Source organism: Acipenser ruthenus, chromosome 23, assembly GCF_902713425.1.
Source record: "Acipenser ruthenus chromosome 23, fAciRut3.2 maternal haplotype, whole genome shotgun sequence".
Taxonomy (NCBI): domain Eukaryota; kingdom Metazoa; phylum Chordata; class Actinopteri; order Acipenseriformes; family Acipenseridae; genus Acipenser; species Acipenser ruthenus.
Window position 1 is genome coordinate 12,228,202 of NC_081211.1, and position 14,930 is coordinate 12,243,131.

The following is a 14,930-nucleotide window of genomic DNA, read 5'->3' on the forward strand; positions in this document are numbered from 1 at the left end:
AGGAGGCACTTTTTTACACAGAGAATTGTGAGGGTCTGGAACCAACTCCCCAGTAATGTTGAAGCTGACACCCTGGGATCCTTCAAGAAGCTGCTTGATGAGAGTCTGGGATCAATAAGCTACTAACTACCAAACGAGCAAGATGGGCTGAATGGCCTCCTCTCGTTTGGAAACTTTCTTATGTTCTTATGTTCCTCTATCCTATTGTGCTTGTTAAGACATAGCGTGAATCTTGAAAACGTCTTGTTTGTTTAACAAAGCCAGCAGTCACTTTATTGATCACCCTGTGGATTAAACGCTATTGGAACACAGATGATTGTGTTGAAGATGTTAATAGACTTTCAATGTACGCGTTGTAGAGCTAAGCGTTTGTTGAGGCAGTTCAAGCGCTGCACATTCAGGCAGCCGGTTGCAGTCTTTACCTGTTTCCTAGATGTTTGCCATTTGGTCTTACTCTGGAAGGAGTAGAACAAAAGCTAAACCATTTGTTGAGAACTGCATTTGGGAGAAAACTTAAGTGTTTCAAAATGCATTTGTAAAGTGCATTTGTCTATTAGGTTGTTTATGGTGTGACAAAAAGAATGCTATCTCGAAAACGCAGTCCTGTCAAGCCGAAATAGCTCAGTTGGGAGAGCGTTAGACTGAAGATCTAAAGGTCCCTGGTTCGATCCCGGGTTTCGGCAAGCACCAAGACATTTTGTTTTGTTTTATATTATTTTGAACTAAAAACAGAGCACATTTTTTTCTTCATTGTAATTGGAGGAAATAACAACGTACTAGTGCCATTTTCTAATGTGATTAAGAAATTCAAAAAGCATCGTCCCTGGGTGGGCTTGAACCACCAACCTTCCGGTTAACAGCCGAACGCGCTAACCGATTGCGCCACAGAGACCAACCTGCTCGACCGCTAAAGCATACGGGAGTGATTAGCAAGGCGAGATGCTGCAGAACCTGATCGAGGGAGCAGAACTCAGCCGAACCTGAAACCACAGCTAACAAGAAAGCAACACGGGGCAGGAAAGTCTATGTAATCCATTATGGCAGCACAACATACGTCATTTTGTTAGATAACACACTGGGGGTCCAACACAGCAGTGTGTGTAAATAGCTACAATGGAAACCAAATACTTACGGTTCAAATGAGAATCTTCATCAGATTTAAAGAACACATTTGACATACTTTACACTGCAAAGGAGGAAGGCAGGCAATGCAAATGAGGCGTGATCCATTGCTAAAAAAATACATGAAATCTCCCTTTGTGCTTCTCGGAAGACATACGACGGAGGGCGCACTTTTTCAGTTTGGGGAATGTTACAAATTAGCAGACTGTGCTTTAAAATACATATAGGGCGGGCTTCTCTGTTACAAAGAATTGTCACACTTTGTATTTCTCTCCATGATCCATTGGGACAGAATACGTAGATACATTAAAACTATTTGGAGAATGCGGGCATCGATCCCGCTACTTCTCGCTCCTTGTCTTGTGGCAGCGATTCTCATAGGCTACAATCGCTGCTTGATAAGAGCGATTCAGATTGTTCAATATTTTTTTTTTTTTTTATTGGCAATGTAGTTGCCATTTGCAAATTAAAAAATAAATTGAACAATCAAAAATGATAATACTTGCTTTTGTATCACACGACAATCTTAAGGTATGCTTTAACGGCTAGGCTGTCTCAAGTTAGTTTGTATTGTTAATACCATACCTCTGTTTGATCACTATACAATCAATATGTTGTGTAGGCTAAACTGTATAAATAAACGCCCGGAAACATTGAAATCCAAACACGTTAAAAGATGAAATAGTGTGGAATAGAAACAAAGAACTTGACCTCGACGTGATTTGAACATGTAACCTTCTGATCTGGAGTCAGAGGCGCTACCGTTGCGCCACGAAGTCCTGGGAATTTTTGTCCTTGTTATGGAATGCTAGAGTGCACAGCAAGCATGCCAAACGCATGGTAATGCCGACGCTCATACTAGGAAAACATTCAAGCGTCATGGGAAACAGCCGTCAATAGGTGTTCGTAGCCAGCAGGGCTATGAAGCTGTCGGAAGTGTGTTTGATTCTCAGCTTTAAAAGTAAAGAAAACATAAAACAATGCGATTTGCTTTTATAATGTTCATTAATTGAAACGTAGGCATAAACACAGTTGTACTGGCTGGGAATCGTTTCGGTTCAAATTCTTGGAAAGCAGCTATGCTGAGCAATATATCACCAACGGGGGAAAGCTGGCAGTACTGAGTGACACAGAAGAAGGATTCTCTCAGCGCGTCTCCTCTGAATGCGCACTGGCACAAATAGGCTTTGCTCATCTAATGACGTGGCGGAATGCAATAATGTATTGGGTTAATTTATCAACAAAAGAAACATAAATAAAAGTGTATGTACTTATTTGTGAATAAACTGTCTTGCTTATACGATGGGAGAGCAGGACCTTACACCCGCAATTTAATGATCGGCCAACCCCAGAGAGACTTTGTCTTGACCAGGGATTAATATAATTTAAAAACATGCGGCAATGGTTCCACTGGGGATAGAACCCAGGGCCTTCTGCGTGTAAAGCAGACGTGATAATCACTACACTATGGAACCTAGGCAGGACTGTGTCGGTGCTCCTACATTATTGTCTACATGCATCTCAAATAATTACAATGTCATTTATCAGACCCTTCGGCGTTGTCTTTAAAAATTAAACTTCCCAGACCGAACGCAGTCTAACATTAAATCAATGAATCTTAAATATTTTCTATAGCGCCCCATATGCGATTCACAAATTCTACTTAAAAACAAGACAATATCTCATTGTAAGCCTGGTCGAACAAAAGAAGTCTTCAGTGTAATTTTAAACAAAGAGTGCTTTCCACGATTTACGATGCTTTAGAGAGACGGAATATTGGAATTGGCAGCCGAAACTGGGGGATAAAACTGCCCGTGATCAAAGTGGGCAGAAAAGCTGCATACTTTCCATAAGGTATTTTGGAGAAAAGAAAACGGATCTCTCTGATTTGCAACGTTTCTATGGTTCGGCCCGGCCACTGCCGTGTGTCTGGTTAAAACGATGAGTTCAGTTTTTTTTTTTCTTCCGCTTGGTAATTCAGTCTTGAAGCAACTGTAGCAGAGTGGCGCAGCGGAAGCGTGCTGGGCCCATAACCCAGAGGTCGATGGATCGAAACCATCCTCTGCTAGCCTGTTTTTCTTCTGTTAGCAAAGTAGTTTTTCTAAAATATAAACTGAACTGATTTGCAAATTCAAAAAATAAATTCATTAACAAAATAGAAAATATTTCGACTAGATGTATGCTTTCAATTTCTTCAAAAAGTAGTCTCAAGCTCGTTGATTCAGTCGCTTTAAAATCCACCTCTATGTCCCGCTGCAGCAGCGCTGTGTGCTGTGGCTCGAGCTTGTTTGACGAGACAGGCAATGCAAAAATGATAAAACTTGCTTTTGTATCACACGACAAACTTAACGTATGCTTTAACGGCTTGGCTGTCTCAAGTTAGTTTGTATTGTTAATGTAACACCTCGTTTTTGCCCAGTCGTTGTATCACATGAATTGAGCTTGCTAGTTGGGGGTGACGGTCTGCCAATACAAGTTAAGACTATATTTGCAAGGATCATTTCTAGAGTGAAACATGTTTTGAAGGGATTGGTCTCGGTATCCCCCAGGAGGAGCGGGAGTCTTTTCTTCTCAGCAACGAGCTGACAATGAGTGTTGTTTTTGGGCACCTGCTCGCTGCTACTGATGACCACTCCAATCTTCAGTCGGTGGATTGTTGAAGGAAGGGGACACATTTTGAGTGCGTATCTCATACTGGTAGAAACGCGGAAAAAAGAAACCATCAAGCCTAAAATTGTTCAGTTGTTTAAATCAATAAGCACATTTCAAATGGATCATTGCTAATGTTAAAACAATTTAAGAACACTTTAAGTAGGGCTTGACTAATATAAAAATATAGGCATGTTATTTGCACTACGCAGGACTAGATTGAGCTTAAAAAAGGCATTACATCTGAAAATAACTTGTGTTTACCCCCACTTACAAGGAAAGCGTCAAACTTTGTATTCGTCCTCGTAACAGTGTTAGAAAATGTAAACAGCAGTTGGAGAATGCCGAAGTCGATCATCCTAGCATGTTAAACGAGGGCATTTCTCATGTAAGCCACATCCAGTAATAGATCGTTTGTACTGTTCTCAATGGTCCGCATCCCAGCCTGAGACCACGATCCAATTGTAAAACTTTACAATGCATTAGTAAGACCTTACCTAGAATATTGTGATCAGTTCTGATCACCTCTCTACAAAAAGGATATTGCTGCTCTAGAAAGAGTGCAAAGAAGAGCAACCAGAAATATCCCAGGTTTAAAAGGCATGTTGTATGCAGACAGGCTAAAAGAACTGAATCTATTCAGTCTTGAACAAAAAAGACTACGCGGCGATCTGATTCAGACATTCAACATCCTAAAAGGTAGAGACAATGTCGACCCAGGGGACTTCTTTTTTGACATGAAAAAAGAAACAAGGACCAGCGGTCACAAATGGAGATTACATAAAGGGGCATTCAAAACAGAAAATAGGAGGCACTTTTTTACACAGAGAATTGTGAGGGTCTGGAACCAACTCCCCAGTAATGTTGAAGCTGACACCCTGGGATCCTTCAAGAAGCTGCTTGATGAGAGTCTGGGATCAATAAGCTACTAACTACCAAACGAGCAAGATGGGCTGAATGGCCTCCTCTCGTTTGGAAACTTTCTTATGTTCTTATGTTCCTCTATCCTATTGTGCTTGTTAAGACATAGCGTGAATCTTGAAAACGTCTTGTTTGTTTAACAAAGCCAGCAGTCACTTTATTGATCACCCTGTGGATTAAACGCTATTGGAACACAGATGATTGTGTTGAAGATGTTAATAGACTTTCAATGTACGCGTTGTAGAGCTAAGCGTTTGTTGAGGCAGTTCAAGCGCTGCACATTCAGGCAGCCGGTTGCAGTCTTTACCTGTTTCCTAGATGTTTGCCATTTGGTCTTACTCTGGAAGGAGTAGAACAAAAGCTAAACCATTTGTTGAGAACCGCATTTGGGAGAAAACTTAAGTGTTTCAAAATGCATTTGTAAAGTGCATTTGTCTATTAGGTTGTTTATGGTGTGACAAAAAGAATGCTATCTCGAAAACGCAGTCCTGTCAAGCCGAAATAGCTCAGTTGGGAGAGCGTTAGACTGAAGATCTAAAGGTCCCTGGTTCGATCCCGGGTTTCGGCAAGCACCAAGACATTTTGTTTTGTTTTATATTATTTTGAACTAAAAACAGAGCACATTTTTTTCTTCATTGTAATTGGAGGAAATAACAACGTACTAGTGCCATTTTCTAATGTGATTAAGAAATTCAAAAAGCATCGTCCCTGGGTGGGCTTGAACCACCAACCTTCCGGTTAACAGCCGAACGCGCTAACCGATTGCGCCACAGAGACCAACCTGCTCGACCTCTAAAGCATACGGGAGTGATTAGCAAGGCGAGATGCTGCAGAACCTGATCGAGGGAGCAGAACTCAACCGAACCTGAAACCACAGCTAACAAGAAAGCAACACGGGGCAGGAAAGTCTATGTAATCCATTATGGCAGCACAACATACGTCATTTTGTTAGATAACACACTGGGGGTCCAACACAGCAGTGTGTGTAAATAGCTACAATGGAAACCAAATACTTACGGTTCAAATGAGAATCTTCATCAGATTTTAAGAACACATTTGACATACTTTACACTGCAAAGGAGGAAGGCAGGCAATGCAAATGAGGCGTGATCCATTGCTAAAAAAATACATTAAATCTCCCTTTGTGCTTCTCGGAAGACATACGACGGAGGGCGCACTTTTTCAGTTTGGGGAATGTTACAAATTAGCAGACTGTGCTTTAAAATACATATAGGGCGGGCTTCTCTGTTACAAAGAATTGTCACACTTTGTATTTCTCTCCATGATCCATTGGGACAGAATACGTAGATACATTAAAACTATTTGGAGAATGCGGGCATCGATCCCGCTACTTCTCGCTCCTTGTCTTGTGGCAGCGATTCTCATAGGCTACAATCGCTGCTTGATAAGAGCGATTCAGATTGTTCAATATTTTTTTTTTTTTTTATTGGCAATGTAGTTGCCATTTGCAAATTAAAAAATAAATTGAACAATCAAAAATGATAATACTTGCTTTTGTATCACACGACAATCTTAAGGTATGCTTTAACGGCTAGGCTGTCTCAAGTTAGTTTGTATTGTTAATACCATACCTCTGTTTGATCGCTATACAATCAATATGTTGTGTAGGCTAAACTGTATAAATAAACGCCCGGAAACATTGAAATCCAAACACGTTAAAAGATGAAATAGTGTGGAATAGAAACAAAGAACTTGACCTCGACGTGATTTGAACACGTAACCTTCTGATCTGGAGTCAGAGGCGCTACCGTTGCGCCACGAAGTCCTGGGAATTTTTGTCCTTGTTATGGAATGCTAGAGTGCACAGCAAGCATGCCAAACGCATGGTAATGCCGACGCTCATACTAGGAAAACATTCAAGCGTCATGGGAAACAGCCGTCAATAGGTGTTCGTAGTCAGCAGGGCTATGAAGCTGTCGGAAGTGTGTTTGATTCTCAGCTTTAAAAGTAAAGAAAACATAAAACAATGCGATTTGCTTTTATAATGTTCATTAATTGAAACGTAGGCATAAACACAGTTGTACTGGCTGGGAATCGTTTCGGTTCAAATTCTTGGAAAGCAGCTATGCTGAGCAATATATCACCAACGGGGGAAAGCTGGCAGTACTGAGTGACACAGAAGAAGGATTCTCTCAGCGCGTCTCCTCTGAATGCGCACTGGCACAAAGAGGCTTTGCTCATCTAATGACGTGGCGGAATGCAATAATGTATTGGGTTAATTTATCAACAAAAGAAACATAAATAAAAGTGTATGTAATTATTTGTGAATAAACTGTCTTGCTTATATGATGGGAGACCAGGACCTTACACCCGCAATTTAATGATCGGCCAACCCCAGAGAGACTTTGTCTTGACCAGGGATTAATATAATTTAAAAACATGCGGCAATGGTTCCACAGGGGATAGATCCCAGGGCCTTCTGCGTGTAAAGCAGACGTGATAATCACTACACTATGGAACCTAGGCAGGACGGTGTCGGTGCTCCTACATTATTGTCTACATGCATCTCAAATAATTACAATGTCATTTATCAGACCCTTCGGCGTTGTCTTTAAAAATTAAACTTCCCAGACCGAACGCAGGCTAACATTAAATCAATGAATCTTAAATATTTTCTATAGCGCCCCATATGCGATTCACAAAATCTACTTAAAAACAAGACAATATCTCATTGTAAGCCTGGTCGAACAAAAGAAGTCTTCAGTGTAATTTTAAACAAAGAGTGCTTTCCACGATTTACGATGCTTTAGAGAGACGGAATATTGGAATTGGCAGCCGAAACTGGGGGATAAAACTGCCCGTGATCAAAGTGGGCAGAAAAGCTGCATACTTTCCATAAGGTATTTTGGAGAAAAGAAAACGGATCTCTCTGATTTGCAACGTTTCTATGGTTCGGCCCGGCCACTGCCGTGTGTCTGGTTAAAACGATGAGTTCAGTTTTTTTTTTTCCTTCCGCTTGGTAATTCAGTCTTGAGGCAACTGTAGCAGAGTGGCGCAGCGGAAGCGTGCTGGGCCCATAACCCAGAGGTCGATGGATCGAAACCATCCTCTGCTAGCCTGTTTTTCTTCTGTTAGCAAAGTAGTTTTTCTAAAATATAAACTGAACTGATTTGCAAATTCAAAAAATAAATTCATTAACAAAATAGAAAATATTTCGACTAGATGTATGCTTTCAATTTCTTCAAAAAGTAGTCTCAAGCTCGTTGATTCAGTCGCTTTAAAATCCACCTCTATGTCCCGCTGCAGCAGCGCTGTGTGCTGTGGCTCGAGCTTGTTTGACGAGACAGGCAATGCAAAAATGATAAAACTTGCTTTTGTATCACACGACAAACTTAACGTATGCTTTAACGGCTTGGCTGTCTCAAGTTAGTTTGTATTGTTAATGTAACACCTCGTTTTTGCCCAGTCGTTGTATCACATGAATTGAGCTTGCTAGTTGGGGGTGACGGTCTGCCAATACAAGTTAAGACTATATTTGCAAGGATCATTTCTAGAGTGAAACATGTTTTGAAGGGATTGGTCTCGGTATCCCCCAGGAGGAGCGGGAGTCTTTTCTTCTCAGCAACGAGCTGACAATGAGTGTTGTTTTTGGGCACCTGCTCGCTGCTACTGATGACCACTCCAATCTTCAGTCGGTGGATTGTTGAAGGAAGGGGACACATTTTGAGTGCGTATCTCATACTGGTAGAAACGCGGAAAAAAGAAACCATCAAGCCTAAAATTGTTCAGTTGTTTAAATCAATAAGCACATTTCAAATGGATCATTGCTAATGTTAAAACAATTTAAGAACACTTTAAGTAGGGCTTGACTAATATAAAAATATAGGCATGTTATTTGCACTACGCAGGACTAGATTGAGCTTAAAAAAAGGCATTACATCTGAAAATAACTTGTGTTTACCCCCACTTACAAGGAAAGCGTCAAACTTTGTATTCGTCCTCGTAACAGTGTTAGAAAATGTAAACAGCAGTTGGAGAATGCCGAAGTCGATCATCCTAGCATGTTAAACGAGGGCATTTCTCATGTAAGCCACATCCAGTAATAGATCGTTTGTACTGTTCTCAATGGTCCGCATCCCAGCCTGAGACCACGATCCAATTGTAAAACTTTACAATGCATTAGTAAGACCTTACCTAGAATATTGTGATCAGTTCTGATCACCTCTCTACAAAAAGGATATTGCTGCTCTAGAAAGAGTGCAAAGAAGAGCAACCAGAAATATCCCAGGTTTAAAAGGCATGTTGTATGCAGACAGGCTAAAAGAACTGAATCTATTCAGTCTTGAACAAAAAAGACTACGCGGCGATCTGATTCAGACATTCAACATCCTAAAAGGTAGAGACAATGTCGACCCAGGGGACTTCTTTTTTGACATGAAAAAAGAAACAAGGACCAGCGGTCACAAATGGAGATTACATAAAGGGGCATTCAAAACAGAAAATAGGCGGCACTTTTTTACACAGAGAATTGTGAGGGTCTGGAACCAACTCCCCAGTAATGTTGAAGCTGACACCCTGGGATCCTTCAAGAAGCTGCTTGATGAGAGTCTGGGATCAATAAGCTACTAACTACCAAACGAGCAAGATGGGCTGAATGGCCTCCTCTCGTTTGGAAACTTTCTTATGTTCTTATGTTCCTCTATCCTATTGTGCTTGTTAAGACATAGCGTGAATCTTGAAAACGTCTTGTTTGTTTAACAAAGCCAGCAGTCACTTTATTGATCACCCTGTGGATTAAACGCTATTGGAACACAGATGATTGTGTTGAAGATGTTAATAGACTTTCAATGTACGCGTTGTAGAGCTAAGCGTTTGTTGAGGCAGTTCAAGCGCTGCACATTCAGGCAGCCGGTTGCAGTCTTTACCTGTTTCCTAGATGTTTGCCATTTGGTCTTACTCTGGAAGGAGTAGAACAAAAGCTAAACCATTTGTTGAGAACCGCATTTGGGAGAAAACTTAAGTGTTTCAAAATGCATTTGTAAAGTGCATTTGTCTATTAGGTTGTTTATGGTGTGACAAAAAGAATGCTATCTCGAAAACGCAGTCCTGTCAAGCCGAAATAGCTCAGTTGGGAGAGCGTTAGACTGAAGATCTAAAGGTCCCTGGTTCGATCCCGGGTTTCGGCAAGCACCAAGACATTTTGTTTTGTTTTATATTATTTTGAACTAAAAACAGAGCACATTTTTTTCTTCATTGTAATTGGAGGAAATAACAACGTACTAGTGCCATTTTCTAATGTGATTAAGAAATTCAAAAAGCATCGTCCCTGGGTGGGCTTGAACCACCAACCTTCCGGTTAACAGCCGAACGCGCTAACCGATTGCGCCACAGAGACCAACCTGCTCGACCGCTAAAGCATACGGGAGTGATTAGCAAGGCGAGATGCTGCAGAACCTGATCGAGGGAGCAGAACTCAGCCGAACCTGAAACCACAGCTAACAAGAAAGCAACACGGGGCAGGAAAGTCTATGTAATCCATTATGGCAGCACAACATACGTCATTTTGTTAGATAACACACTGGGGGTCCAACACAGCAGTGTGTGTAAATAGCTACAATGGAAACCAAATACTTACGGTTCAAATGAGAATCTTCATCAGATTTTAAGAACACATTTGACATACTTTACACTGCAAAGGAGGAAGGCAGGCAATGCAAATGAGGCGTGATCCATTGCTAAAAAAATACATTAAATCTCCCTTTGTGCTTCTCGGAAGACATACGACGGAGGGCGCACTTTTTCAGTTTGGGGAATGTTACAAATTAGCAGACTGTGCTTTAAAATACATATAGGGCGGGCTTCTCTGTTACAAAGAATTGTCACACTTTGTATTTCTCTCCATGATCCATTGGGACAGAATACGTAGATACATTAAAACTATTTGGAGAATGCGGGCATCGATCCCGCTACTTCTCGCTCCTTGTCTTGTGGCAGCGATTCTCATAGGCTACAATCGCTGTTTGATAAGAGCGATTCAGATTGTTCAATATTTTTTTTTTTTTTTATTGGCAATGTAGTTGCCATTTGCAAATTCAAAAATAAATTGAACAATCAAAAATGATAATACTTGCTTTTGTATCACACAACAATCTTAAGGTATGCTTTAACGGCTAGGCTGTCTCAAGTTAGTTTGTATTGTTAATACCATACCTCTGTTTGATCGCTATACAATCAATATGTTGTGTAGGCTAAACTGTATAAATAAACGCCCGGAAACATTGAAATCCAAACACGTTAAAAGATGAAATAGTGTGGAATAGAAACAAAGAACTTGACCTCGACGTGATTTGAACACGTAACCTTCTGATCTGGAGTCAGAGGCGCTACCGTTGCGCCACGAAGTCCTGGGAATTTTTGTCCTTGTTATGGAATGCTAGAGTGCACAGCAAGCATGCCAAACGCATGGTAATGCCGACGCTCATACTAGGAAAACATTCAAGCGTCATGGGAAACAGCCGTCAATAGGTGTTCGTAGTCAGCAGGGCTATGAAGCTGTCGGAAGTGTGTTTGATTCTCAGCTTTAAAAGTAAAGAAAACATAAAACAATGCGATTTGCTTTTATAATGTTCATTAATTGAAACGTAGGCATAAACACAGTTGTACTGGCTGGGAATCGTTTCGGTTCAAATTCTTGGAAAGCAGCTATGCTGAGCAAGATATCACCAACGGAGGAAAGCTGGCAGTACTGAGTGACACAGAAGAAGGATTCTCTCAGCGCGTCTCCTCTGAATGCGCACTGGCACAAAGAGGCTTTGCTCATCTAATGACGTGGCGGAATGCAATAATGTATTGGGTTAATTTATCAACAAAAGAAACATAAATAAAAGTGTATGTAATTATTTGTGAATAAACTGTCTTGCTTATGCGATGGGAGACCAGGACCTTACACCCGCAATTTAATGATCGGCCAACCCCAGAGAGACTTTGTCTTGACCAGGGATTAATATAATTTAAAAACATGCGGCAATGGTTCCACAGGGGATAGAACCCAGGGCCTTCTGCGTGTAAAGCAGACGTGATAATCACTACACTATGGAACCTAGGCAGGACGGTGTTGGTGCTCCTACATTATTGTCTACATGCATCTCAAATAATTACAATGTCATTTATCAGACCCTTCGGCGTTGTCTTTAAAAATTAAACTTCCCAGACCGAACGCAGGCTAACATTAAATCAATGAATCTTAAATATTTTCTATAGCGCCCCATATGCGATTCACAAAATCTACTTAAAAACAAGACAATATCTCATTGTAAGCCTGGTCGAACAAAAGAAGTCTTCAGTGTAATTTTAAACAAAGAGTGCTTTCCACGATTTACGATGCTTTAGAGAGACGGAATATTGGAATTGGCAGCCGAAACTGGGGGATAAAACTGCCCGTGATCAAAGTGGGCAGAAAAGCTGCATACTTTCCATAAGGTATTTTGGAGAAAAGAAAACGGATCTCTCTGATTTGCAACGTTTCTATGGTTCGGCCCGGCCACTGCCGTGTGTCTGGTTAAAACGATGAGTTCAGTTTTTTTTTTTCTTCCGCTTGGTAATTCAGACTTGAGGCAACTGTAGCAGAGTGGCGCAGCGGAAGCGTGCTGGGCCCATAACCCAGAGGTCGATGGATCGAAACCATCCTCTGCTAGCCTGTTTTTCTTCTGTTAGCAAAGTAGTTTTTCTAAAATATAAACTGAACTGATTTGCAAATTCAAAAAATAAATTCATTAACAAAATAGAAAATATTTCGACTAGATGTATGTTTTCAATTTCTTCAAAAAGTAGTCTCAAGCTCGTTGATTCAGTCGCTTTAAAATCCACCTCTATGTCCCGCTGCAGCAGCGCTGTGTGCTGTGGCTCGAGCTTGTTTGACGAGACAGGCAATGCAAAAATGATAAAACTTGCTTTTGTATCACACGACAAACTTAACGTATGCTTTAACGGCTTGGCTGTCTCAAGTTAGTTTGTATTGTTAATGTAACACCTCGTTTTTGCCCAGTCGTTGTATCACATGAATTGAGCTTGCTAGTTGGGGGTGACGGTCTGCCAATACAAGTTAAGACTATATTTGCAAGGATCATTTCTAGAGTGAAACATGTTTTGAAGGGATTGGTCTCGGTATCCCCCAGGAGGAGCGGGAGTCTTTTCTTCTCAGCAACGAGCTGACAATGAGTGTTGTTTTTGGGCACCTGCTCGCTGCTACTGATGACCACTCCAATCTTCAGTCGGTGGATTGTTGAAGGAAGGGGACACATTTTGAGTGCGTATCTCATACTGGTAGAAACGCGGAAAAAAGAAACCATCAAGCCTAAAATTGTTCAGTTGTTTAAATCAATAAGCACATTTCAAATGGATCATTGCTAATGTTAAAACAATTTAAGAACACTTTAAGTAGGGCTTGACTAATATAAAAATATAGGCATGTTATTTGCACTACGCAGGACTAGATTGAGCTTAAAAAAAGGCATTACATCTGAAAATAACTTGTGTTTACCCCCACTTACAAGGAAAGCGTCAAACTTTGTATTCATCCTCGTAACAGTGTTAGAAAATGTAAACAGCAGTTGGAGAATGCCGAAGTCGATCATCCTAGCATGTTAAACGAGGGCATTTCTCATGTAAGCCACATCCAGTAATAGATCGTTTGTACTGTTCTCAATGGTCCGCATCCCAGCCTGAGACCACGATCCAATTGTAAAACTTTACAATGCATTAGTAAGACCTTACCTAGAATATTGTGATCAGTTCTGATCACCTCTCTACAAAAAGGATATTGCTGCTCTAGAAAGAGTGCAAAGAAGAGCAACCAGAAATATCCCAGGTTTAAAAGGCATGGTGTATGCAGACAGGCTAAAAGAACTGAATCTATTCAGTCTTGAACAAAAAAGACTACACGGCGATCTGATTCAGACATTCAACATCCTAAAAGGTAGAGACAATGTCGACCCAGGGGACTTCTTTTTTGACATGAAAAAAGAAACAAGGACCAGCGGTCACAAATGGAGATTACATAAAGGGGCATTCAAAACAGAAAATAGGAGGCACTTTTTTACACAGAGAATTGTGAGGGTCTGGAACCAACTCCCCAGTAATGTTGAAGCTGACACCCTGGGATCCTTCAAGAAGCTGCTTGATGAGAGTCTGGGATCAATAAGCTACTAACTACCAAACGAGCAAGATGGGCTGAATGGCCTCCTCTCGTTTGGAAACTTTCTTATGTTCTTATGTTCCTCTATCCTATTGTGCTTGTTAAGACATAGCGTGAATCTTGAAAACGTCTTGTTTGTTTAACAAAGCCAGCAGTCACTTTATTGATCACCCTGTGGATTAAACGCTATTGGAACACAGATGATTGTGTTGAAGATGTTAATAGACTTTCAATGTACGCGTTGTAGAGCTAAGCGTTTGTTGAGGCAGTTCAAGCGCTGCACATTCAGGCAGCCGGTTGCAGTCTTTACCTGTTTCCTAGATGTTTGCCATTTGGTCTTACTCTGGAAGGAGTAGAACAAAAGCTAAACCATTTGTTGAGAACCGCATTTGGGAGAAAACTTAAGTGTTTCAAAATGCATTTGTAAAGTGCATTTGTCTATTAGGTTGTTTATGGTGTGACAAAAAGAATGCTATCTCGAAAACGCAGTCCTGTCAAGCCGAAATAGCTCAGTTGGGAGAGCGTTAGACTGAAGATCTAAAGGTCCCTGGTTCGATCCCGGGTTTCGGCAAGCACCAAGACATTTTGTTTTGTTTTATATTATTTTGAACTAAAAACAGAGCACATTTTTTTCTTCATTGTAATTGGAGGAAATAACAACGTACTAGTGCCATTTTCTAATGTGATTAAGAAATTCAAAAAGCATCGTCCCTGGGTGGGCTTGAACCACCAACCTTCCGGTTAACAGCCGAACGCGCTAACCGATTGCGCCACAGAGACCAACCTGCTCGACCGCTAAAGCATACGGGAGTGATTAGCAAGGCGAGATGCTGCAGAACCTGATCGAGGGAGCAGAACTCAGCCGAACCTGAAACCACAGCTAACAAGAAAGCAACACGGGGCAGGAAAGTCTATGTAATCCATTATGGCAGCACAACATACGTCATTTTGTTAGATAACACACTGGGGTCCAACACAGCAGTGTGTGTAAATAGCTACAATGGAAACCAAATACTTACGGTTCAAATGGGAATCTTCATCAGATTTAAAGAACACATTTGACATACTTTACACTGCAAAGGAG

General features: G+C 41.0%; 16 non-coding genes across 16 annotated transcripts; 7 read left to right on the forward strand and 9 right to left on the reverse strand.

The window, feature by feature from the left end:
- The first annotated feature begins 610 nt into the window (after positions 1 to 610).
- trnaf-gaa (transfer RNA phenylalanine (anticodon GAA)) lies at positions 611 to 683 on the forward strand. The gene has a single exon. It is a non-coding gene; the product is annotated as a tRNA-Phe (tRNA).
- Positions 684 to 818: 135 nt separating this feature from the next.
- trnan-guu (transfer RNA asparagine (anticodon GUU)) lies at positions 819 to 892 on the reverse strand. Its single transcript has one exon. It is a non-coding gene; the product is annotated as a tRNA-Asn (tRNA).
- Positions 893 to 2,524: 1,632 nt separating this feature from the next.
- trnav-uac (transfer RNA valine (anticodon UAC)) lies at positions 2,525 to 2,597 on the reverse strand. The gene has a single exon. It is a non-coding gene; the product is annotated as a tRNA-Val (tRNA).
- Positions 2,598 to 3,600: 1,003 nt separating this feature from the next.
- Positions 3,601 to 3,807, forward strand: LOC117971752 (small nucleolar RNA U3). The gene has a single exon (XR_004663238.2). It is a non-coding gene; the product is annotated as a small nucleolar RNA U3 (small nucleolar RNA).
- A 1,380-nt stretch (positions 3,808 to 5,187) lies between these two features.
- trnaf-gaa (transfer RNA phenylalanine (anticodon GAA)) lies at positions 5,188 to 5,260 on the forward strand. The gene has a single exon. It is a non-coding gene; the product is annotated as a tRNA-Phe (tRNA).
- Positions 5,261 to 5,395: 135 nt separating this feature from the next.
- Positions 5,396 to 5,469, reverse strand: trnan-guu (transfer RNA asparagine (anticodon GUU)). The gene has a single exon. It is a non-coding gene; the product is annotated as a tRNA-Asn (tRNA).
- A 937-nt stretch (positions 5,470 to 6,406) lies between these two features.
- On the reverse strand, positions 6,407 to 6,478 carry trnaw-cca (transfer RNA tryptophan (anticodon CCA)). Its single transcript has one exon. It is a non-coding gene; the product is annotated as a tRNA-Trp (tRNA).
- Positions 6,479 to 7,101: 623 nt separating this feature from the next.
- trnav-uac (transfer RNA valine (anticodon UAC)) lies at positions 7,102 to 7,174 on the reverse strand. Its single transcript has one exon. It is a non-coding gene; the product is annotated as a tRNA-Val (tRNA).
- A 1,004-nt stretch (positions 7,175 to 8,178) lies between these two features.
- On the forward strand, positions 8,179 to 8,385 carry LOC117971748 (small nucleolar RNA U3). The gene has a single exon (XR_004663234.2). It is a non-coding gene; the product is annotated as a small nucleolar RNA U3 (small nucleolar RNA).
- A 1,381-nt stretch (positions 8,386 to 9,766) lies between these two features.
- Positions 9,767 to 9,839, forward strand: trnaf-gaa (transfer RNA phenylalanine (anticodon GAA)). The gene has a single exon. It is a non-coding gene; the product is annotated as a tRNA-Phe (tRNA).
- A 135-nt stretch (positions 9,840 to 9,974) lies between these two features.
- trnan-guu (transfer RNA asparagine (anticodon GUU)) lies at positions 9,975 to 10,048 on the reverse strand. Its single transcript has one exon. It is a non-coding gene; the product is annotated as a tRNA-Asn (tRNA).
- Positions 10,049 to 10,985: 937 nt separating this feature from the next.
- Positions 10,986 to 11,057, reverse strand: trnaw-cca (transfer RNA tryptophan (anticodon CCA)). Its single transcript has one exon. It is a non-coding gene; the product is annotated as a tRNA-Trp (tRNA).
- Positions 11,058 to 11,680: 623 nt separating this feature from the next.
- trnav-uac (transfer RNA valine (anticodon UAC)) lies at positions 11,681 to 11,753 on the reverse strand. Its single transcript has one exon. It is a non-coding gene; the product is annotated as a tRNA-Val (tRNA).
- A 1,003-nt stretch (positions 11,754 to 12,756) lies between these two features.
- On the forward strand, positions 12,757 to 12,963 carry LOC117971750 (small nucleolar RNA U3). The gene has a single exon (XR_004663236.1). It is a non-coding gene; the product is annotated as a small nucleolar RNA U3 (small nucleolar RNA).
- Positions 12,964 to 14,344: 1,381 nt separating this feature from the next.
- Positions 14,345 to 14,417, forward strand: trnaf-gaa (transfer RNA phenylalanine (anticodon GAA)). Its single transcript has one exon. It is a non-coding gene; the product is annotated as a tRNA-Phe (tRNA).
- Positions 14,418 to 14,552: 135 nt separating this feature from the next.
- Positions 14,553 to 14,626, reverse strand: trnan-guu (transfer RNA asparagine (anticodon GUU)). Its single transcript has one exon. It is a non-coding gene; the product is annotated as a tRNA-Asn (tRNA).
- Between the last annotated feature and the right edge of the window lie 304 nt (positions 14,627 to 14,930).